The following is a 24,701-nucleotide window of genomic DNA, read 5'->3' on the forward strand; positions in this document are numbered from 1 at the left end:
AAGTTGTACCACTGTGATCTTCAGCACTTCAGATAAGGGATATTCTCTGTACTTCCCACTGAATCAAATGTTGATTCCGTTAAGAAACAAAGGCACGCCAATTGCTCAACCCAGTTTCTAGCACCTAGCAAATGCCGAAAGTGGAGTATCCAAGGGGGCTTCATGTCTCACTGCATTGCTCTATCTAGCAGAGATTTTGTGAGATGGACCTGGAGAGAAAAGGCCCGTGTATGCTCCTGGCCTTGAGAGTTGCCCCATCCTACTGTGATGTCATCATTGGAACTACAGCCAGAGATATGAACTCCAACAACCAGTGACCCAGGCCCAGCTCCCACACATTCTCATCCCTAATCACACACTGTGCCTAGGGCTTCTGCCTCCATCCCACAATCACGTGAACCCGTTAAGCCCAAGGCTCGTGTTCGGCAGTGACTTGGGGAAGCCAGCATGTGTGTGAGGTGAGCACACAAGGGCCTCTGAATCAGATGGGAAACACCCTTCCCAGGGAAGCTGAAGTTTTAGCAAAATAGGATACAGGCAGGGACATCTCTTTGGCTCCATAATTAAAACTGAAACCTGAGACCCTGCCACTCTAAGACTTGACCACAGGTTTCACTTTTCAAAGGGTTACCTGGATGCTTATTAAAGGCTGGCTTGTGCCAGAGATTGGGTTACTCCATCTCAGCAGCTGTTTGACCTCTACCTCTTGCACCTATTCTGAGGGGAAGATGATTGTGGAATTCAACCCCAACAGAATAAGTGTCTAGGGCATTCAGGGCTCTGGGTACTTCTTTGGTGGGCAAATATATTTTGAGCAAGCCTGGCTCTTTCTCTTTGTTTAAAGTCTCTGATCCATCTCAGAAAATCTCCAAATATAAAGTTAAACACCTCTTAGCACCTCCGAATGTTTCCCTTTTCTATTTTCTCATGCAGCTTACCTCAAAGCATCTCATGTATATATGTGCTCCCTCGCTTTTACTCCTGCCCCTGGACCACCAGCTCCATGAGAAGGGGACACCGCCTGCAGTGTTCATGCAACAGACCCAGCACACACCAGTGAGTATCTTTTTTTTTTCTGTATTGAGTTTATTGGTACATTTTAGGGATACAGTACAGTTACATTCATCATTGGGATCCCGCACCTTTACATGACAGGTCTTGATTCTCATTTTTTCCCCTTGTCCCTGCCCTCCCTTCACCCCCTCCTCCCCTCCCCATGTACAAACATTTTTTTTTCATTTTCTCCTATTTTTTCTTTCCCTTATTACCGTTCCCCTAGCTTCCCACTTTCCTTACACCTTTAGCCCTTTTCTTCCTATTTCACATTGTCAATTATCTCCTTAGGATCTTATGTACTATTATAGTTTGTTCACACCTGAGAAACTATTCGGCATTCACGTGTGACTTATTTAGTTCACTTAGGAGTATATCCTCAATATGTATCCATTTTCTTATGAATGAATCTAATTTGTCATTCTTTATGGCTGAGTAGTATTCCATTTTATAGAAAAACCACATCTTCTTTATTCAGTTTCCAACTGATGGACAAATGGGCTGTTTCCAAGTTTTAGCTATTACAAACAAAGGTTAAAACTGGACCCTTATCTTTCACCATGCACTAAATTAAAATCCAAGTGGATTAAAAATCTAAATATTAAAACAGAAATACTAAACTTGCTGGAAGATAAATTAGGCAAAACTCTTGAAGACACTGGCATAGGAAAAGACTTTATGAACAAATCCTCAGTAGCACAGGAACTAGCAGAAAGAATCAACAACTGGGATTTCATCTTAATAAAAAGCTTCTGCACTGCAAAAGAAACTATCACCAGTGAGTATCTTAAGTGAATGAAGGAAAAGAATAAAGGTTCATAAAATGCGGCCCGAAAACCAGGGAGCCTGCCTGCCAGTGGTGCTTGAATTGATTACAGAGAATATTCTGTTGAGGAGGACAGTAAGGCATAAGGGAAGAAAGAGAAGGGAGGAAGGAAAGAGGAAAGGGAAAGAGAGAAGGATGTAAGGGAACAGAATTATGCTTTTAATCTAGATATCTGATGCTTTATGACACATTCATGAAAGGACCATAATCCTTATGACATGATATGCAAGGACTGAGTGACTCAAGAAAATAATTTTATCTGGTAGCATCACCTGCCGTTATACATTCATACCCTTTCTCTCACTTGCAAGCTTCATGATCCCTCTCCCTGTCTTTCTCCCCTCCTCTCCCTCTCCCTCTCCAGCAATTCCTAGTAAATTTTCTGACCCAAAATTGGCCAGAACCTGGACCTAGGTTTGTGGAGTGAAAAATCAGTATACATTTGATCAGAGCCAAGAAACCTGGGGAAGAGCATGGTGAGATGGAAGAGGAAAAAAATACATGCTGACCAGCCTGGGCTTTCCTTTGGCTACAGCCCCAGTGGACTAAAAGGCAACAGGTCAAGATGGGTGTGGACCTAACTTTCCTCACAGGGGTAGAAAAGATGGCCACACGTACTTTGTTTTCTTCCTCTGAGCTGCAAAACAGAGTTCTCAGTCCATGGGGCCAAGGGGAAGGAAAAGAAACAGGACAGAGGAGGCAGAGAGTGACTGTGTTTGCAGGAGGACTGAGGAGCAGCCTTAGAAGACTGCAGTAACTTTATTGGTTACAGAGTGAAACTTCCTCAGCAAAATGTGGTCGTGGATGAGCCTCCCTGATCCATATGAAAACAGATTACAAACCAACTCAATGAACAAAACACAACAGCCCTAAGAGTTGATGTATTTGGCCCAGTGGGGCTTTTCTGTGTATTAGGAAAGAGCAAAGCAAGAGCAGGTCTGGCTCATCTCCTTGTGACAGAGCTACTGCCCTCCCCTCCCCCAGTGGCTGTTTCAATGCTTATGACATAAAGGCTCCTGCAAGCGTGGACTTCAGGGAAGGCTGGTGACCCAGTGCCCAGCAGGAAAGCTCCTGCAGGTGTGTAGTAATGGCTTTGGGTGCCTCTGCTAAATGCTGGAATTTTGAGTTCCTGCATCCACTTGGCAATGGGTTTCCAAAAACCAGCACATGTCAGTCTACACAAGTTCATTCTAGTAGGGACCAGCTGAGAAAAGTTTCTGCAGCCCTTACCCAAAGTGATACCTAAAGCACAGCTGTATAATTTTGTATAGTCAACCTCTCAGGAACTTTCTAACCTTGTTGAAAAATGAAGATATTAGAATAGTTACTCCATTAGGATTCTCCAATCTAAACAGTATATACTTCTATAAAACACATTGTTTTCTATATCCTTTCTTTTTCTCTGCCTTGATCTTCTGTTCTTCTCTCTGCCTCTCTTCTTTCCTCTCTTTGCAAAGTCTCCCTCACCTGCCCCAAAAGGAAACCAGGGAAGCCAGTAAGTCAGGAATTGTGTCCACAAGGTTTGGACACAACCTGTGATTATGATTTAACTGTCTAGTTCTCAGGCTTTAAGACAAATCCCCACATCTTGGGTTGAGTGATGAATATTAAAAAACAAGGCAGTCAGCAAGCAAGGGTTTCCTGGTTTGGTCTTGAGGGTACAGAGCTATAAATGCAGTCCCTGCATCGGGAAGAGCAGGTTAATAGAAAAGAAGGTATACAGACAGAAATTCAGCATTTCTGCACCAGAGATCAAGACAACCTAATGGATAAAATGACTAAAATGACTGATATATCATGCTGATTGTGGGGAAGTAAATTTTTTGGATCCAAACAGCATTTTGAGGAGAGGCATAGTAACATGTAAGCTTAGCAAAACTAGTAAGTAATACCACCATTCTCCACTGAATGTGTCTTTTCCACAAATGGGGAAATCAATCTATTCTACCCACTCAACACATAAGACATGTAGTTATCATTTATTGAGCACCGGATGTTATCATCTGTGCTAAGCTCCTTACAGACACATCTTATTTAATACTCTCTGATATAGGGGATTGGTGTTAAGGACAAGTTAATAGTCACACTCTACCCTTCTCTGTGCCCTGGTTCTTTTATCTGTGAAATGGAATAGATAAAAAGAATATACTCCATATACTCAATGTGATTTTTTAACAATTAAAAATTATGTAAAGCACTTAAGGTATGCTAAAAAAATACAGTAAATGCTTTATAAATGTTATGATTTTCTTGGACACCTATTGAGGATATACTCCTAAGTGAAATAAATAAGTCACACATGTGTAAATACCGAATAGTTTCTTTGGTGTGAAAAACTATAATAGTACACAAGATCCTAATGGGATAATTAAGAGTGTGAAACAGGAAGAAAAGGGCTAAAGTTGTAGGGAAAGGGGGAAGGGTAGGGGCAAGTAAATAAGGGAAAAGAAAAAATATGAGAAAATGAAAAAATGGAAATAAAGTGTCTGTAAAGGGGGAGGAGAGGAGGGGGTGAAGGGAGGGCAGGGACAAGGGGAAAAATGAGAACCAAGACCTGTCATGTGAAGGAACAGGATCCCAGTAATGAAAGTAACTGTATTGTAGACCTAGATTGTACCAATAAACTCAATAAAAAGAAAAAAAAAAGTTATTATTTTCTCACACAAGGCTATTTTAATTCCTAGAGAGCTTAAGTTGCTGGCCCCTGTCACACAGTTAGTGTGGGCATTGAATCCAGCTCTGTCTCTAAATTGTACACTGTGCTGCCCCTTGTGTTATGCTATCACTGCAGAGCCCAAGATTTCTTGATGACAACTTCTGTAAATATTCAAGTAGGGATAGGGGTATAGCTAAGTGGTAGGGGGCTTGTCTAGCACACAGGAGGCCTGGGTTTGTTCCCCAGAACTAGAAGGTAATATAATCATCATTATCTACTACTACTACTATCTCTACTACTAATTATTAGTATTCAAGTAAACTCAGCCCCTTCTATGTGACTTCTCCTGCATTTCAGCTTTTTTAAATCACTATTGATTTGTGGTTCAAATGATTTTGCCCCAGAAAGAAGTCAGGCAAAATTGTGACACAGACAAGCAGGTCTTAATTGGAGTTGGAAACATGCATGGCCTTTACTTTGGGGTGGGTAGATCAAGCCCAAAATGCCAGACAATAGGACAAACGACACAGCACCTGCAGCCAGTTCCTCAAGGTCAGCAGTTGTGTCTCATGTACCTTTGGATGGAGATGGGGCCAAATGTCCGGAAGAAACGCATGACCTAGAGGCCAAATGTCCGCAGTAATCCTAGGAAGGGTGGCAAGAATGGTTTGAATAAGCAGCCTTGTGAGGAATGTGTCTATAGAAAGTTTGTCTTTGAGTTTGTCAATAAGGAGATTGTCCACAAGGAAAAAAAAAGCCTAAGGAATAAGTTCAAGTATCTTCAATAGTTTACGTGGTTTATTTGCTTTTATAAAGAAGAATCAGAGAAGTAACCTGGAGCCACTGAGATTCAAGGAAAGAGAACTGAGCATTATTAGCTGGAGGAAAATTCTGGCCGGACAAAGAAAGACCTTTTTAAACACAGGCTGCTAAGATTGCTAGATTCCACCACACAGTGAGGTTATGGTTGTACCCATAAATCTTTCAGAAGCAATTCCAAAACAAAACCAATCTCTCTGCTGCCCCCTTAGAATCCTGTATGCTTCCTGTTTATACCACTGTTCCAGAGTTACCCACATCATTTATATTCCAAAAGCTTATGGAATGCAAGTTCTCAGGCCTCACTCCAGAATACTGAGTCAAAATCTGTGGGAGACTGGGTGTAGTGCCTGCAATCCACATTTCTAACAAGCTCCCAAGGAGATTCTTACGCACACTCAAGTCAGCAGGCAGCCCTGTATGCTTTCAGGGAATGAGTCAAAGCTAGTGCAAGCCCCTTTCAGCTTGCAGATCCCTTTCAGCTTGAGTTTTCTCAATGTATACATCTTCCCAAACCCAGTAGAAGAGTTCTGGAAAGGATGGTGAAATGAAATCAAGTCTGCCTTTGTGGGGGAGATGAGTTCCTCAGCTGCCCAAGCACCATCCTGTGCCCAGGGCACCGCCCAGACACCGAGCTGGGGAAGAAGGTTCAGCTTTAGCTGTTTGTCCATTTCCGCACAAAGGCGAAGAGGGGGCTGCCAGGCTGCCTGCGCAGATGAGCACTTGAGAAATGCACAGGTCTGTTCAGTTAAGAACAAACTGCCATGCCCAGAAATCAGAACTGAGAATAAGACTCATTGTCCATCCAGAAAAAGAAACCACAGTCACATACTCTCTCTCTCTCTCATCTCTGGGTTGCTAACTGCAGAACATACTTACCGATTCACTCTTCACTTTCAATGCTTTGTAATCTTTCTGCTTAATGAATTAAAAATATCCCCTCCAATGCTGATGGCAGATGATTGGCTTTCGCTAGAGAAAAGCAGGGGTCTTACAGGTGGATGTATCTTTCCTTCTGTTTCAATTACAGTTTGTACCAGGAATACAAAGGCTGGCATCTGCCTTCCCTGGGCTCTCCTGCAGTGACTTTCTCAAGGTCATCAGAATGCGCTTTGCCTCTCCCTGCTGTGGTGCCCTTAGCACCCTTCCCCGACATCTAGCCACTCCCTGCCTTCCTGGCCAATGAGCTTCCTGCTATGCTGGTTGCTGGGTGATAGCAAGAAAGCCTGTGGACAGGGCTGAATGGGGTAGTCTGGAAAGGAGAATTTTAGCTGTATTAAGTGGAGGGAAGCCAAAGCGACATGATGTTAGGAACTAGAAGCTTCCAGCTGTGTCAACCTATTCCAAAGGATCCTGAGAATCTCTTGCTAGCAAAAACACTGTCCTTTCTCACACCTGGGCGCGGTGGGGGTTGACATTTTTCAGCGGAGGCAAGCAAATGTTAGCATGCCTGAAAGAAGCCCACGTGTTTGCTGTGTCACAGCCCGGTTTGAAGTTTTGACTTTCCAACCATTGATTCATACGCAGTTTTGTGGAGGGCACCAAAGCACAGTTCATTACTAAATGAGTCCCAAGTTATTTTGCTTTTTAAAGAAAGACCTATAAGACCAGCCCTACTCCCACACATTCTGCTAACTCCCTGGAAGGAAAAAGAGAAGTCAGGCTTGCCTAGATGAGTGTCTTTCTGTGGACACTATTTTATTTCTTAAATACATTGTAAGCTTATAACTGGTCACATCTGCAAGAGTTAGGAAAACTAATGGCTTAGCTGTATTTAACAAACTGATTTTCATACCAGACTACACTTCCCAGGCATCCCCACAGTGTGCTACAATCGTGTAGCTGAGCTCTGACCGAGGAGATGTGAGAGGATATTATGAGAGTCTACACTGGACCCAAGAGCTTTCCCAACTGCTCCCCCATGCTGTAGACAAGCTTAGCTTTGAACCTTGGAAGCCTCCTGCTGAAGGTGGCAGAACTCTTAATCATTACTTGGGTAAAGGAGTTTGGGAGTTTAGTCTCTTCATTGTTACTTGGAGGCAAACCACCCACCCATGGGATCTTTATTTGAGTGAAAAATAAACCTCAATCAGTTGAGTCATTATATATTATATTAAATTCATTTGTTACAGCAGCCTGAATTAATTTAACTTAAATACTCAGCCTCCTCCCTTAGGCTAGAAGTTGGAAGAGAGGGAGGGAGGTTTTTTCCCCCTTATTCAGAATACTCTTAACATTCCCAAAAGCATGAAAGAAGAATGTAGGGACTGCTGCTTTTGTGTAGGACAAGGAAGGATGGAGAAGAACCAGAGAGGGTAGTGGTTGTGGAAACTATTTTTGCCTGAGGTCCTTAGTAACATCCTATAAATGCCAGCATAAGGACTGTGTCCACCCCACTGGTGACTAATGGATGCTCTGACACACACACGGCTGGAGCATGAGGTGTGTTCCTTTCTCCAGCAAATAATTATTTCCAGGGAAGACAGAACGGCCTAGCATCAGGGCTAAATCTCTCTAGAAGACAACAAAGTACAGAAGAATAAGTTCTGAGTCCAGTGTGTCAGACTTGGCTCTCAGATATTCCCTGCAAAAATTAGCTATGTAGTTTCAAGCAAGTCACCAACCCTTTGAAGCCGCACCTTCTTCATCAGTGTAAGGCTACATCTTAGCACGTCAGAACCAGACTGGAGTTTAGATACAACTAGCTCGGTGGTTTCCAAATCTGGACCCCTGGGATCCTTCAGAGGTGCCTTCCTCAGTAGCTTCTGCAATATTAAGGCAATGTGCACGTTGTAGGTTGCTCCTGGTTCAACCAGCAAGATGTGACTTTTAATGTACTTATGGTGTGATAGTATTTGAAGTAGTAAACTGAGATGGCCCATGTAGCCCTCTCCAAGATAGGCACACTCCCTTTTACCTTGGCAGACAGGATACATTCCATGCTTTAGGGATGGACTGCCCCAGCTTAACAGAAAGACATTAATTCTTTTCCAGGGAGAGTACCATGAATGGAACCCACAGCTTTTACTCTGAGCTTCATCCCATCTGTCAAAGTCTTGCTAAGTTGTTCAGGCTGGGCTTGAACTTGTGATCCTCTTGTCTCAGCCTCCAGAGTGCTGGAATTATAGGCATGCATCACCACACCTAGCTAATTCCTGGTTCTTAAATTTCAAAACCTAGACTATGCTGTCCAATATGCTATCCTCTAGCCATATGTGGCTATTTGAACTTGTGTGAATTAAAACAAATCATTCTCCAAGACCCTAATCATATCAGATATATGTGCAAGATGAAAAGCACACACAGAACATGTGCATCACTGTAGAAAGCTCTGATGGACAGTACCAATCTCCAGGTATACTCAGGTATACTTGATTCATAAAATTAGGAACCTCATCCTTCCTAAGATTTCTCTTGAAATATATTCAAAGTGCGAGGAGGGAACTTGAGATACAAGTGCACACTTGATGAGAGGCCCTTTCTAACCTCCCTCTGTGAAGCACAGGTCCAGAGTGGTTCAGACCAAGGGAAATGATAGAAGCTGAGTTTGAGGAGACAGAGGTCCCACTACCAGGTGAAGCCAAGTGAGACGGGAAGGCCTCTGAGAACACCCTGGCCTCTGTACTGGTGTAGGAGCCTCGAGAGCAATGGAATCAGTCTTGCCTGAAAGACAGCCTTCAAAGATTTCTGGCACCTCTGAGGAACAAGGAAGAAAGGGTCAGGATGACTGTGTCTTTAAGCACTCTAGGGAAAAAGCCCACTGATAAGGGGCCATTTTACGGAATTTAAGACCTATGAACAAGATACCCATTGCTTCCACCCCTACCCTAGGCATCACCATTAACCCTGAACTTGGACCCAGCCCTGGGAAAGGAGCTAGGGGGACCCGCAAGGGCCTGCAATTCACTTTTTGTGGAACATGAAACTTGGGTATGGGTGAAGAATTGTGATAAACAATGTATGTCTCCTCTATTGGATGCTGATGTTTGCAAACTGAATTTATACGCAACATTTATTTCCTATGTTTGTCTTGTTCAAAAACGATCCTGAAAGCTCAGTGAAACTCAACCTCTACTTCTTCTGCCTAAAAGCATCTTAATAGATATGATAGGTTTGGGGTAGCAGGCAAGCAGAGGAAGAGGTTTCAGAAGAGGTTTCAGAGGTGCCCTGACACCTCTTCCGAGCGGGGCGAGGATCAAGCCAATAAGCAGTTGTATGTGTGTGCTCTAACCATAAGCACTTAAGTGCAACAAAAGAGAACACACCCCAGCCCAGAATAGTGCCCTGTTTTATTCCATGACAAAAGGAGCAGAAGGTGAACGGGTATTGCACAAAAACACATGACATCTTTTTTTGTTTTGTTTTGTTTTTTCTGTTTTTTGAGACAGGGACTCACTATGTAGTTGAGACTGACCTGAAACTCACTATGTAGCCTGGGCTGGTCTCAAACTCACAGCAATCCTCCTGTCTCAGCCTCCCAAGTGCTGGGTTTACAGGCATGCACCACCACGCCCGGCCAAACGCATGACATCTTGATGAGAGTCCTGTGCTCTTTGTACTTCTAGTGCCACTCCCTGTAAAAAAAATGAGGTTCCTTGCACTCATAAAGGTGACTAAGGGCAGGGGAGTGCTAACTTTCATCATCCAAGATGCTCCTTTTCTGTGCATTCCTGAATGACCTCTGATTCAAGCTCTTCATTGTTATGCCAGCCACATTTTAATCTTTTTATCACGCTGGACGTCTGCGTTTTTGGCGAATGGTGTGAATGCTCAGACACATATAACTATAGCTGATGCCAGCACTGAGGAAGACACCGAGCTCTGCAGTGACTTCCTCTGTTTCGGCTGTATGAACTAAACCCTGTGGCGTGCATGGGTGGGCTCCAGGTCTGTTTTCTTTTGTTATTGAAAAAAAAGTTTACTCTTTCTAAAATGAGTTGTGTCCTTCTAGGACTTGAATCAAAGAAAGGAGATGCAGAATCTTCATTTAAAGAATGACTGAGTTCTTCAAAGGCTCTTCTCTTCAGCTTTAGCTATACATCTATCCTACAGATGTTGAAAAAAGACTCACTGGAAACTTGGCCCAACAGCTTCTCGATCCTAGGAGACTCCTAAGCTCACGCGGTACCCTTTTCTCTCCTCCTCATCCCTCTCCCAGTTCTATCCTCTGATGTCCTCTCTTCCCATCTTCAGCTACCTTCTCTTATTCTTCTCTAATATTCACCCTGCCTTCGTCTTTGCTCTAACCTTTTGGACTCTGTCACATCCACTCCCGGCCATCCTGAAAGGCTCACCTGTAAGGCGGCACAGAGATACTAATGCTGCAATGAGGGTGTGAATGTGAGAGGCGGGGTGGTTTCCAACTGTGTTTCCGACAGCTCTCAGGAGAGAGATGAGCTTCTACTATCATAAGGTCAGATGTGTCTTTAGAAGAGGATGAGAGACTGAGTCTAGGGAAAGGAAAGAAACTGTTTTCTCTTCCTGGTAGAAACATTTGTATGCATAGGTTGGAGAAGGTGATTCTAACAGCTGGTCATGGTGTGACCCAAACTATGAACGTCATGCATGCTACTTTACTAATCCAAAACAAAGCAGTACTGAGGCTGGCACAGTGCTTCTTCTTTTATGAACTATCATCAGGGGGATTAGAGGGTAAAGAGCATGCAGTCACCTAGCTCCTGAGCCACTGAACCAGGACGTAATCCCAATACCAAAGTACAGACCAGGAACATGGCATAGAGTGTAGCATAGGAGAAGTGTCAGGATGGCCAGTGGACCCATGGAGAAAATAGAGGGGAATTTGAAAAGGAGATGATAACAGTTCTTTTTATTTTATTGAGCCCCACCTATCCTATATGACTTTCAACTACCCAGGAAGCAACAGAGTTGGAATTCTGCTGAGATCCAATATGCTATGCTGTCCCCAGTGTGGGCTACAGGCAGATAGATACAAATTTGCTAACATTAGTATGCAAACTTTACACAAGGGGAAAAACTGCTAGTCTAAAACTTTCCACCTGGTAGTGAGCGTGGGCATACTTTTACTTGCCAGACGTTGCTGAAACATTTGCGAGACTTTCATAGTTGACTCAGCCTGGAGCCTACTCCAGATCCTGCCTGTTCCCTGGTATCCCGAGCAGCAGCATGGGATCAGGGGCATAGATGTGCTGTCAGATGTGGACAGGGAGGGGAACAGACATACTTGGAGGGAATGGAGTGTGACACAGACTGGGCCCCATACTTTGCCTAAGCTGTCACACATTTACCATCCTCCAGAAGCAGACTAAAAGCAACTGGAACTAACCAACCCCTTACTTGTCTTTAAAGAAGAGTGAAAGAAGCCGAGCTTGGTGGCACATAGCTAGAATCCCAGCTACTTAGGAGATATCACAAGGTCAGGGTCAGCCTGGGTGACTTAGCAAGACTCTGGCTCAAAAAACTAAAAAAAAAGATTGAGCATATAGCTCAGTGGTAGAGCAGTCCTGGGTTCAATCCCCTGTACTGTAAAAGTAGATAGATAGATAGATAGATAGATAGATAGATAGATAGATAGATAGATAGATTAGATGATAGATAGAAAGAAAGAAGATAGATAAAATAAAAATAAAAAGGTCCAGAGTATAGCTCAGTAGCAGAGGGCTTTCCTAGAGTGTGTGAGTCCCTAGATTCAATCCCTAGTACCAGAAAACAAAACAAAAAAGCCCCCACAGTAATGGAGGGAAAGAAACAAAAATAAGAAAAAGACAGAAAGGAAAGTTACAAAATAAAATTGAGGTTTACCTCGAAGCAGTACTTTCCCAGGGGTACAAGAATCCTCACTGGGCCATGGAACTACAGCATAATTATGAACCCTGAAATCCCCAGACACCTCCAAGCCTTATAATGCAGAAAACAATTTTAAAATTCAATTATTACTCACTTAGAAACCATTCACTATTAGGGCCAGTATTGTTTGTGTGGGTCGGAACAAAGTGTTGGCAATTTCCTGAAGTGACCCATTCTCTTTTGCTAATAATTTGTGCCCACATCAGAGAAAATATTTGGAAGAGGTCCTTCTGGAGACAGCTCTGGAATCAGCTGGGGAGTTAGAAGACAGAATTTTTAAAAAGTGATCTTGAGACTATCTGGAATCTTAAAGACACTACTATTCAAAAAAAGAGAAGGGATGAATTCAGAAATGGTTCCAGTCCTATAAAAAGCAAGGTGGACTCCTGAGTTCCAGTCTCATTCCAGAAAGTCACATTTGTGTATATTTCCTTCTAATACCTCCACCCCTTGGGAATTTACAGATGGGATGTGTAAGGAACCAGATCAGTCCAGGGAAGCAGTAACTCAAAATCATTCCTCTGGAAGAGATTATACATTTTTTGTGTTCTTTCTCTTCTTTTGTCTTATTCTTCCATTTGTTTCTTTTGTGGGATGGACTGTAGGGACTCCAGGAATCTCATCCCACACCTGTAGAAGCCTCTGCTGTGAGAAATCCAGTAGGGACTGAGATCAAACTCTTCCTGACAGAGGGAGAAGCATATAGCTCTAGTGGCTTCCTAGAGCCATGATATGCAAGTAATTAAATGATTTGATAGCAATGTGGTCAGGGAAACAATTTCCAATTTTGTCACCATGGTGACAGCTCATCTCTCTCTCACACACACAAAAAATAATTCCTAAACCTAAATCTAAAAATTGCCTTCATTTTGCTGATGGAGAATAACAAATAAGGCTCTTGGGGCCTATACTTTATATCATCCATCATGACCAGCCTAAATTCTCCACCCAGTTCCATCTGTATACCTGCCTGGTTTGGTTGTACAGAGCCGTAGCTACCTGTGATTACCCAGGGTGCATTTAAGTCCATGAGTTTAAAAGGAGAGGGCCTTGTTCCTCAGCCCCTCAGATTGCCAGTATGTTCTCTCTCCTCATGCTTTTGCTGGCATTCATTAGAGGTGACCCCAGACTTATTGGATGTCCGCTTCAATTTTATAGACAACGTGTATGAAAATGACTCTGATGCGGTGGCTCCTTGGGAGACAGTATTCATAAGAGAGGGACTAGAATATTCTGATGAATGGAATCAGAAATGAACACTTATGACTTCCTTCTGCTCTAATGGAAATGACATAGTCTAACTTTTTATGTTAAACACTGAATTAGACAAATCTGTGAGTCATCCTGAAATAGACAAACATGTTATACCATCTCTAGGAGCAGTGCAATCCAAGCAAATGTGAGTGTGAAGTTTCAAGAAATTGGATGAAGGACAAGAACCTAAAGGGGACACCGAGTTTTACATATCGGATCATTTGTTAGGTCTTTGTAGAGACAAGCAAATATCAGGGACCACCCCAGTCCATTGGTTATGGGTTAAGTGCATTATCACACAACCCACAATGGAACACTGCAGGATTATGTTACATGAACTACTGAAGGTCTACAGTTATTGGACATAGGAATATGTTCCCCGTATATTTCTAGTGAAAAATTAGGCTATAAGAAATGCTTGGCATGATCCTATTTAAAGTATGTCTTCAGTGTGTATGCATACAAGGAAAACAGTCAAAGTTTCTATATCAAAATGTTAATATTCTTACCTCTAGTGGTTTTCTCTTTTTATCTTTATATGATTTTGGTGCCTAAAACAATATTTTATGCTGTGAGCTTATATGAATATCACAATCAGAAAGTAAAAATATCAAACCCTAAAGCTTCTTTTAGATTGACTTTAAGAATAAAAGATAGATTATGTAATATGCATAAGGCTGGAAGTTTGAGTCCAATCGATGGAAAATCAAAAACAAAAGAATAAAGGATAGAAATCAGGCATCCACCATACCAGGGACTGTGGTAGGAGCCAAGATGCGAGGATCACATGTCTCCTGCCCTCAAGAATCCTGCAGTCTAAATGAGAGAAAGACAATGTGAAATAACCAACTCACAAATCTCCAGGAGCCAAAGAACAAACTTTAGATGACTATTGATCATACCTACACCAGTAGACAGACAGGGATGGAAGTGAAGAGGAAGAGGTAAATGAGATTTCCATTGCAGATTGGCGTGATATTGGGTATCTTCCCTGAACTTCAGTTTTCCCATTTGACAACAGAGTTAGGTGAGGTAAAGCACAATGCACAGTGCCTGCCCAGATATATTTAGAAAAGGAAATGCCCAGTAGTATTACTTCATTATTATTCCCACTGTGGGGTCTGTGAAAGCAAGTATGCAAAGGGCTGTAGAAAGAGAAATGATTGCCCTTTGAGCATATCAGTCATCTACTTTGTGAAAAGATCCTTCCTAATTTATCTTAAGTGTTTAAACAAGTATTTTAATTAAATGTTGCTCATTTTCTCAGGAACATGCAAAAATCTGGCCCACACTTTCCTGGGGCACAGTGCAGTTTTTATTGAAGTGCATAATCTGCTGTGAATTTAATCTGTTGCTAAAGCCAGTCAATGCCCTTGCCTCCTTCCTAAGCAAATGACTTGTTGCACTCCAACCAAAAGGCACATTTAATCTGATCCCTTTTCACTCAGCCCTCCAGCATGACCCACAGGCCACTCTGTTCCTCCTTCCCCATCCTGAATGTAATCAGCCTGGTCCAATTTGCTTATATAAACAGGAGGCCAAGGTGGGGCACGTCACTTGGTCATGGCGGTTCTGCTTTTTATACTTGCCTCCGCTTTGTTTCCTGAGACCTTTCAATAGAGCCAGACTTGGAGGAGAGTTATATTAAACAGTTTGACTCCAAACCTAAACAGCCCCTGAAGCATTAGTGGTTCAAAGATCTCCTGGTGCATTTATGAAAAGCCATTGATCTGGGAAGAGGTGTTAGAGGACTTGAAATATACTAAGAAAACTCCTTTGCTGGCAGGAGGCAGAGTGGTTTTCATTAAGGAGCTGCCCTTTATCTCGTCACATTGCTGACCTGTCAAAGCTGAGATGGGCTACTTCCCCTTGCCTTTAAAGGAAGCTGCCTCTGGTTAGAAACTATGATAAGAAGGCGTTCATTTTCAAGACATGCACAAAGGAGGAAAGTGTGGCTCTACAGTGGCTTACTTTTCTCAGTTTGATCCCCAAATGTTCTTCAAATTCTAAGCTTGTGACCACCTCTGACACACAGAGGCCTTGAGAATACCATGGGTCTTTTCTCCAAGGTTTGGTTGTTAGTACTTGTTGTTGGTGCAGGGGAGAGTCTAGACTTCAGGGGAATTTAAACTAACACCCCAAACTGGGCCCATGTATAACTAAGGATCATTTATGCCTAAAGGACAATTTATTGGCTCTGGGTCAGGGCAGGCTACTTCTAATCTCATTCTGTTGCTTATCAGTAGGGTCATCTGAGATGAATTCCTTCCTTTGTCTCTGCCATGGTTTTCTCACCTAGAAACTGGGATTTACAACCTCTTAGGGTTGTTGCAAGAATTAAATATAGTGACACACTTAGAGTGCTTTGTATAGTACCTGGCACACAATTGGCCTTTGATAAATTCCAGCTATTATTACTGCTTGTTAGTATTATATTATTTATACTATATTATTTAGGCAGTCTGAAAGTTGTATTACAACATTCTGCATTTATGGGCCATACATTTCATTTCCATTTTCCCCAAAAGAGGAATAACCACGAAGCTAGCTAGACTTTTTCTTTTAACTGATGAGCAGACTCTTACTCAGAGGTTGAAGTACTGTTTTTCACAATCACTTGGTAAAGCCAGAGGCAAGGCCAGAACTAAAATTCCAGATCTGTTGACTCAGTGTCCAGTGTTTTGCAATGTTTCGAAAACATTAGTTAAAGCAACCCATGCCTTACCCAGCTGGACACATAATTGCTCTCTAAATAAAAGTAGAACAAGATTGGACACCTATTGGTGACCTCAGAGAAAAGAGAATATTCAGGGTCCGAAGGTGGGATAGGTGGGGAGCTGTGAAAAAATTACATGACAACAACAACTAGCAGATAACAAAGTTATGCAAACCAGAGAAGGAGAAATGGTGAGGGCCCCCAGGAAGAAACCACCCCATTTCCAGATTCCTGGCAACTCCCATGCCACAGAAAAACACAACGATCCCACCATCCATCTAAAGGCTTTATAAAAAACAAGAAAATACATGCATAGTTGACTTAGGAAATAATTTTTTCAGTCCTGAGTGATTATACCTCATCTTCCAAGGAGACAAGACGAAGGGACTTTGGTTCGAACTCTTTCCTACGGGCAGGTTCGTTGATTTTTGCCCACTCTAGTGGTTCTTAAAGTGCAGCCCTGCGGCTGGCCCTGAGACCAGAACCATCAGTGCTATCTGGTTATTCACTGGAAATGCTCATTTTGGGCACAATCTTCAGACCTACTCTGAGGAGACTCTGGGGTGGGCCCTGCAGTCTGTTTTAACAGGGTCTCTGGGTGATTCTGACACACAATCAACCTTGAGAACCACTAATTTAAATCATTGGTGTGGCAGAGAAACCGAGCAAAGCAATGAAGGCTTGGAGAAACTTTCCAGAAACCCGAATCCCTAGAATGCTCTTTTTGTTTGTTTGTTTTTGGTTTTAAATAAACTAGAATTAGATTAGTAACCTAGATTCTCCTGTGTTTTGCAAACAAGAGATCTTGGAGGGAAATGGAAAATAAAGTTCAAAGCCTTTCATCTCAGTTGCAATGATACATTCATTCTAGCATTGTGTGGGGAGGGTGGGAGGAAGGGAGAGGTTTCTGGAGGAGAATACACAATTCCAGTGGAATCCACTGTAATTTAGGGGCAATTAGTGTCTGTACATTCTCCATCCAGAAGGCTGCATTAATCCGGTTAATCTTTATGTCCTAATCTAAAGCAAACATCCTTAAGTGTTCCTGGGATCTTTCTAGCACAATCTGCCCACCTGGATGCTGTCTCTGCCTTGTCATCCAGAGCTTTTAGGTGTCATTTCAGCTCCTGGGAAAGGGAACCACCCAGAACCTTGGCTGGATCTTGCTACCCCTTGGGAATCAGCCCTCTTCTTGGCTGCGCCCTTGCCTAAAGCTCTGGGTCTCTGACTAGACCTGCCCTCTCCCCACCATCATTGAAGGCATTCTGCATACCGCCTTGCTATTCTGGGCAGCCTTCCCTGACAACTTCTTGACTGCCCTTCAGCTGCATACACAAGCGCTTGGATAATGCTAACGCCTTGCTTTCCTAAGTCACTGCACTCTTTCCGAAATCCTTTCATAGTTCAGTTTTCACTACCATAATATCACTAGTATTTCTCCACTTTCACCCACTCTCCCCTCCTGCAACGTACACATGAGGCCTCATGAGGCTTGCAGGTGTGGCCAAACGCACGCCGTGAAAGGATGACAGGATGGGTTCAGACCAGTCTCCTAAGCCAATGGGCAGAGATCTGTTACAAAACACTGTCTCTTTCTGACCACCCACCTAATAATGAATAATGCATTTGTTCTTTCACCATGTTTATATTATTGGGATGTCTTTGTATCTACGGCAATCAGTGTGACTTCTTTCATTTAAAAGTCCTCAAGGAGAAGAAATGATATTCGTGTAACACAGGCTCAAATAATAATATGAGGTGCTTCTATCTATTCAAAATATTTACATTTTTATCTTACTTTAGCTACAAAACAACCCAACAAGTTAAGTACCATACTCAACATTATACCTACTTTAATGATAAGGAAACTCAAGGTTAGGCAATGAAAGCCAATTTACTTATTGACTCAGAAGTAGAAAATAGTATCATGGGGAATAGAATACAGATCTCTAATTTTTGGTCCTGAATTTTTTTATGAGACAGGTATGCTTCCTGAGGGACTCTGAGGGAGCCACGGAAAGGGAGAGCAGTCAGGGTTTGAGGAACTCTACCCTGGATTAACTAGAAAGTGTGCTCCCTTAAAAAGCAGCATGGAGACCACTGGCCCCTTCACTTTTTCTGAACAGTATCAGTAGCACAAGCTAGGTGTAGACAGTGACTTTAGGATGATAAACTTGCAGATGACTCTGATCATCCTTGAAGTTCTTGTAAGTACTTCACATCTCTTGGCTTGTAATCAGTGTAGGCAGTGAAAACTGCACCCTAGCCTCAGAGACGGTAAAGTTACTCTTCAGCCTATTCATCTTCTGTTCCTTAATCCAATAAATATTTCTGGAGCAGTTACTGTGTGCTAAGCACTATGCTAGGGTTTGGGACTAGAGTGACAATAAAAATATGGAGGTGATTTCACAAGGGTCCTAGTATAGTGTGCCTTCTGACAGACCAGAAACAGATCACTATACCAATAAATGATTCTAAATCAAAACAAGAGTTGTGAAGGAAGGATCTGTTTTGCTACACGGAGGAATAACGAAGGGGGTTTCTTTCCGTCAGAATTGCACTCTGTGGCCAGAATACTGAAGCTGGGGTTTCTAGGCGAGTTAGTGAGAAGCACATTTTTGTTACAGGGAACACGATTATATAGGCATGAAGTGACTTGGTTAAAGAATCCAGAGGAGAGGCAGTTGGCTGGGGCCCTGTGAGCAACAGAAGATGGAAGACAGAGGTCTAGCAGAGCAGGGCTGTGGATTTATGCAAAACAAGTCAGGAACCATGGCAGGGACCGAAGCAAAGAATGTCACGATGGACTAAAAATCATGATGACTTTGGCTGTTAGCCTGCAAAAAGAATTGAAGTTGGCCAAAATTATAAATGAAGAGACCTATGAAGAGGTTATTAGGTAGTTTCCTTTTGTCACACAGGTGCCCCTGAAGGATTTTATAGTTTACTGTGGAAGAGAGAAGGCAGTACAGACAACTAGCAAGAGTGTTAGAAAAAACAAGAACAAACAAAAACCCCACCACCCTGGATTTAAATGATGTGGTTCTAGTCTGCACTGCCATGGAGCAGCTGTGCATTATGGGACGGGCCACTTAATCAGCCTCTCTGGGCTCACTGTCCCCATTTGTGACAAGGGGCTAATAACTCAGCTTAGCTGGGTAATATTAGGAAGACCAGCTCAGTAAGTGAAAGTGCTTTCCCCATGGTGAAACATTATGTGAATGCAAAACGGCATTGTCCTTAACCATGTCAGTGTATACAATGTAATTATAGTTCTGCATAAATAGAGAACATTTTAAAATCTATGTTGAAAATAAGTTACTGGAAACCAATAATTTTGTGGTGTTAGGCTGGTTAGAATTTTCACTGTGTTTCACACGTCTACAGTTTTTTAAATACTGAAAATTTCAGGATTGTTGAGCAAAAAATAAATAATTTAAAAGAATTAATAATCCTTTAAAATGATCACATCCACTCAGAATTAAATTTTGGTTAATATCACATTTCTCAAGCCCCCATTACTTATATGCTTACCATAAATGTGTTACCTTTTTATAAATGTGACACCTTATTTGCATCTGATTTATATACATTCCCCTCCATGCTTTTTTAAAAATAAACTTCAACTTAAACAATATGGCCTGTTAAATCAGAGTTGATACTCTAGTTGTATTTTTTTCCTAATACACATTAAAACCACTGCAAAATTGTTAACATATAAACTATGTAATAGGATCGCACATAATACCAATGGTAAACACTGTATTTGAGAAATAATTACTGATGCCATTCATAATTTGACCTTTTTTTAATACTGTGTTAGAATTCACAGAGTCTTCCACCAGCCCACTGGTGTGTAACTGGAATTATCCGTTGAGCTTTTAAAACTCTTGATTCCCAGCTGAGCTCTTGATAAACTCTGCGAATCTCACTGTGCATTGAGCCCAAACATCAGTAAGACTTAAGGCTCTCGGAGATGATTCTTATATGAACCCAGGTTGAGAAGCAGTGGCCTATAGATCATTGGCTGCTTTCTAGGCCCGTATAGGACTTCTCAGATTGAGGCTGCATCATGCCAACAGGAGAATGTGGCAGTGGTTGAGTCAATCACTGTTTTCGCCTCATTCGGAAGGGGACAAATGTCTTGATAAAGAGCAATAGCAGTAGGAAGAGTATTACTTACTAGGCAACGTGAACTGAAGGCTAACTGGATGTCAGGCCTTCTGCTAAATATTTTATAGGAATTATTTCACTTCATCCTCATAGAAACCTCACAAGGTGAACACAAGCATTATCTGTTGCTAAGATGAGGTGACAGAGGCCCAGATGTCATAGAGGAGTGACAAGAAAGGATAGGACGCTCCTTGAAAACAACCTCAGATTTCTAGCCAATTTTCCTTCCTCCCTTCTTTTCTCCTTCCCTATCTTCCTCCCTTTCTTCTTTATTTTTTGGGATGGGGTTTCACAAATCTCAAACTCCTGGGCTGCAGTTCGCATTCTGCCTTGGCTTCCTGAGTAGCTAGGACTGCAAGCACACAGTACTATGCCTGGCTTCAGTCATTTCTCGAAGGATTTCTCCTTAAAGCAGATACCTTAGGTCTAGACTCCTGGTATATAAATTGCAGGATCCACTTGCTTTGTGACCTTTTATTCGGCTTCTTTACCCATTTCTAATTTTACAGCTGAGTAGGGGTTTTTTGGAACTAAAATGAAAACCTACAGAGGCTGTGCCCTCTCAGGTCATAGGCTGACTCCATGTGTGGTCCTGTGAAAGTGCCCTCACTTCTCTTGGGTATGGTTTTTCTCATTTGAGTTGCAAAAATAAACCCATCTGCCTAGGTGTCTTTAAAGCTGGGAGAAGAGGCACTTGAGGGGTTGGTTTCTATCTCTCTGGTCCTGGAGAAAAGTGGGAAGGGAAGAACAGCTTCCAGCAAGCCCGGAAGCCATCTTTCTCCTCTGCAGGATTCAGTTATGCCCAACAGACAGAACTAGACGAGCCTGGCCTCGGCTTGTAGAATGCAGCTCTGGGGAGGTGATGAGACCTTCAGTCTCGTTGTTTGCTACAAAGATAAACAATCCACCCTCCAATCACACAGCAGATTCTGCTACACAGTTGAATAAGAGGCGTGAAATGGGATATTTTCCAAGTTCAAAATAAAGCCGTGGAAAATCTACCTTCCCTTTCCCTCCATAAAGAACATCTAAACGCATAGTGTTTAATTTCCGACTAGGGCAGTGTTCTTTCTGAGGGAAATGTTAAGCAGGGATTAGTGACACCATGGGCTGTAACTCTATCCTCAGTCCTTTCATTGTTAATAGTATTTTTTTGGCAGCATCTGTGCAGAGATGTGGGAAAAACCAAAGTCTTATGTAAATGAGAATAGACACACACTGATAAACCAAGCACCAGACCTGAGGTCTTAATTACACAGGAGTCTAGATGTCAAAATGAATGTGGCTTATTGACACTCCGATATTTCAGTCAGTATTAAATTGGACGACCTTCTTCCGGGAGCAGAGAGCAAAGTGCAGCTTTCTCATTACCTGGGGCTGTGTCCACCAATGGACATTCGGCTGGGTGGAATGTATCTTTGAACACCAATGATCATACCTGTCCATGGTGTGACATGAAAACACAAAGTGTGTGGCAACATGCTGTAACTGACCAATGTCTTAAAAACAGAGGTCTCTAACGGCATCAGCTCCCCCTATTCTACCCACACAGCACTGTTCAGAGCAACTAATCTCACCCCAGTGACTAATACTCCTCCTGTGAATATTAGTAACAATGTCTAATGCTGAGAAATCTGCAAAAACAATAACTAACAAGTATTTACTTTGCTAAACTTGAAGACACTCTGGAGCTTGCTAGCTCACGCAAGTTGTTCCCAGTGGGTTAGAGTTTTTTTAGGATTTTTATACCTCCCAGCCCATGCTTCCTTTCATTAGCAGACAGTATGGCCATTATCCTAGGGGTAAGGCTGTGTTTTTAAAAGAAGAGAAGGCCACCTTTAGGCTTGGGCATAACCAAACAGTTCTCAGTGGGAGTTAGGGTCTTTTCCTTGAAGTAGAAAAATAATACACACTTTCCCTCCACTCCCACTAATTAAAGTGTCAGGACGGAGCCCCAGCACTGATTTGACACATGACTTGATGTCCCATGTAATCTGACGTGTTTCGAACTAACATCAAAGCCCCATCAAGGAGAACAGAGCAGGATATTTAGTGCGGGCTAGCCGCAGTCTGACATAGAACTCCATCCAGTTTCATTCGCAGGCCCTCGCTCACCAGGAGATTAACCCATCAGGCTGCTGCGTGAGAAGGGACAGAGCGGCTCCTGACAGGAGGCCCATGATGTGGGGGAAATCAAAACAAATCCACCTGCTGAAGGAAGATGCTGAGGACGGCAGCCGTGCGGTGACCTCGTCCTCCTACGGATGTTTGTAGGCAGTGTTATCACCGCCACCGATGTGGCACTGGGCTGTTTATGACTTCCTGATCACACTATTTTTCACGACTGTGTCTGCATGGCTGTTCAACGACTTTGTGTAACGGTGTCCTCTCATTCTGAATAAACCATAGTGCCTGGAAGGCCAGGCATGGTCTCCGTGTATTTATCTTGGCTTCTCAAAGGTTTGGGGAAGGGCCGGGGGGGGGGTTGCTTTCTGGGATTTTGTTGTTTTGTTTTTGAAACTTAACTTTCATGCCCCAATGCTTAGGAATGAATAGGACAGAAGTGAAATATTAGAACGATACGTGTGTTTATGCACTTAGTCTCCGATTCTGTACTTATCTTGTCACAGATGGGCAGCACATACTGTGCCACCTCACACCCATCTGTGATCTATGGTTTGAGGAGCACCTGGCATCCCCAGGTCAGTGTGGGACACACTGACATCTCTATCTGCAACTGTTGATTTCACAGACGGTATATGCATATTTGTGAGTACATGCGTATATACAAAATTTCTATCCTACACACACATTTACATGATACAGTTATACCAAATATACCTATGTGCACACACATTCAAATTAAATTATACTTTATAATATACATGTACATAAATATATGGGACTATAAAATTTCCTACCCAAATATGCGTATTTCTCATACCTAGGAAGAATAACGTCAGAAAGCTGGGACCAAGGCCCACGATATGAAAAGGCACATGTGGTAATGGAACAGCAACTGAGAAGTGTCTACCCCAATTCTGAAAGTTTTCTGCAGATAATTTTCCTCACAGGGACGTGAAGGCCACTGAGCTTAATCTGGCAAGGTCACACAAGTATTGAGGGAGTGAGATGGGATTCGCATACAGAACTCTTGGGCTTTACAGCCCAGGTTCTTTCTACTGCAGCATTTTCTAGGTAGCTGCACCTCGGCATAGAACAGTGGGAATGGGCATGTTCCTATCAGGATACTCAAAAGCAAAGGTGGCCATAAAATAAAAGCATGGGCTGGGTTAGGCAGGTTCTCGCCGAGAACATGGTTACCGAGGAGCTTCTAGTCCAGTCCCCCTTTAGGGACAGGCTCAAAGAAGAAATGACCCTCTCTTTTCCTGGACATTGACACGCAGAGAAGGCATGGCCATCCTAGTCCCAGATGGAGGATGGCGCACTGAGGAAAGCAGAGCACCAGGTGAACCCCCAGGAGCAGAGTGGGAACTCCAACATCTTGCCCCTGGAGTATCCCTTACCTAGACCCCATATCCTGTGAGACAGTACAATGCCTTATTAAAACCAGTCCCAATGGAGACTGTTCTGTACTTGCACTCCAAAGCACTTTATACAAACTTGAAACACGCTGTAACAGTATGACCCTGAGCACTACTCTCCCCGCTTTTTGTGAAAAGCCAGTATTTGTTGCATACTGCCAGAGGTGATAATCGTTTAATTTGTGGCAGCAATTGACATTTTTCAAATAACACTTTGAAATGAAATTTAAATGCTAGAGACCGTTCATATGGGACCATGAAGAGCTTAACTTGAAAATTAAAAAAGAATTAAAACCCACAGTAAGTCACATAATTCTTACTGACTACATTCAGGGTTTAGCTCCACTTTGGGGACTCAGAACATCAAGGCATGTGTGTTCACAGTCCCGTCAGCTCTGTTTAGGAATTCCCCTGCTTCTTCCTGCATGTTTACACAACTTTAATACTTCTCTAGTTTGGTTCAATAAAGCATTTTTCTATTGGGATGGCGTAGCTCGCCTGTATTTATCCCACAGTGAGGCGGCTGAATTATCTTAACAGTCCATTTTGGTAACTGTAAAGCTGATAAATTGTGTCTAAACAGCTCAAATATTTCTCAGGAAATAAAAGTGAAAAAAGAGGCTTTTGCTTCAACCATTTCAGACAGCTTTGCACATTTCAAGATTAAGGCTAAGGTATGGGTTTTTGCTTTCAGCTAAACCCTCACTCCACCCTGCCCTTGACAACTTAATTTCCTGTCCTCTTTGGGAGACAGGCAGATGAATATTTAGTGTAGAACATGATTGTGATTAAGCTTCCAAATGTATCTTCATCTGGATTCTAGCTGGTGTGGCA

General features: G+C 42.6%; 1 protein-coding gene and 1 long non-coding RNA gene across 4 annotated transcripts in view; one reads left to right on the forward strand and one right to left on the reverse strand.

Annotated features, from left to right (window-relative positions):
• The window catches only part of Slit3 (slit guidance ligand 3), a 552,271-nt gene that overhangs the window by 329,194 nt on the left and 198,376 nt on the right, over positions 1–24,701 (reverse strand). The gene's annotated exons all lie outside the window — the stretch shown is intronic.
• Positions 141–22,737, forward strand: LOC104860890. 2 transcript variants are annotated; one of them, XR_779842.2, is made up of 3 exons: positions 141–458; positions 934–1,056; positions 22,426–22,737. It is a non-coding gene; the product is annotated as an uncharacterized LOC104860890 (long non-coding RNA). The 2 variants fall into 2 exon arrangements; XR_779841.3 differs by having other exon boundaries at positions 142–458; positions 22,414–22,737.

This window comes from Fukomys damarensis, unplaced genomic scaffold (assembly GCF_012274545.1).
Source record: "Fukomys damarensis isolate Sample0158 unplaced genomic scaffold, DMR_v1.0_HiC HiC_scaffold_9, whole genome shotgun sequence".
NCBI classification, from domain to species: Eukaryota; Metazoa; Chordata; class Mammalia; order Rodentia; family Bathyergidae; genus Fukomys; species Fukomys damarensis.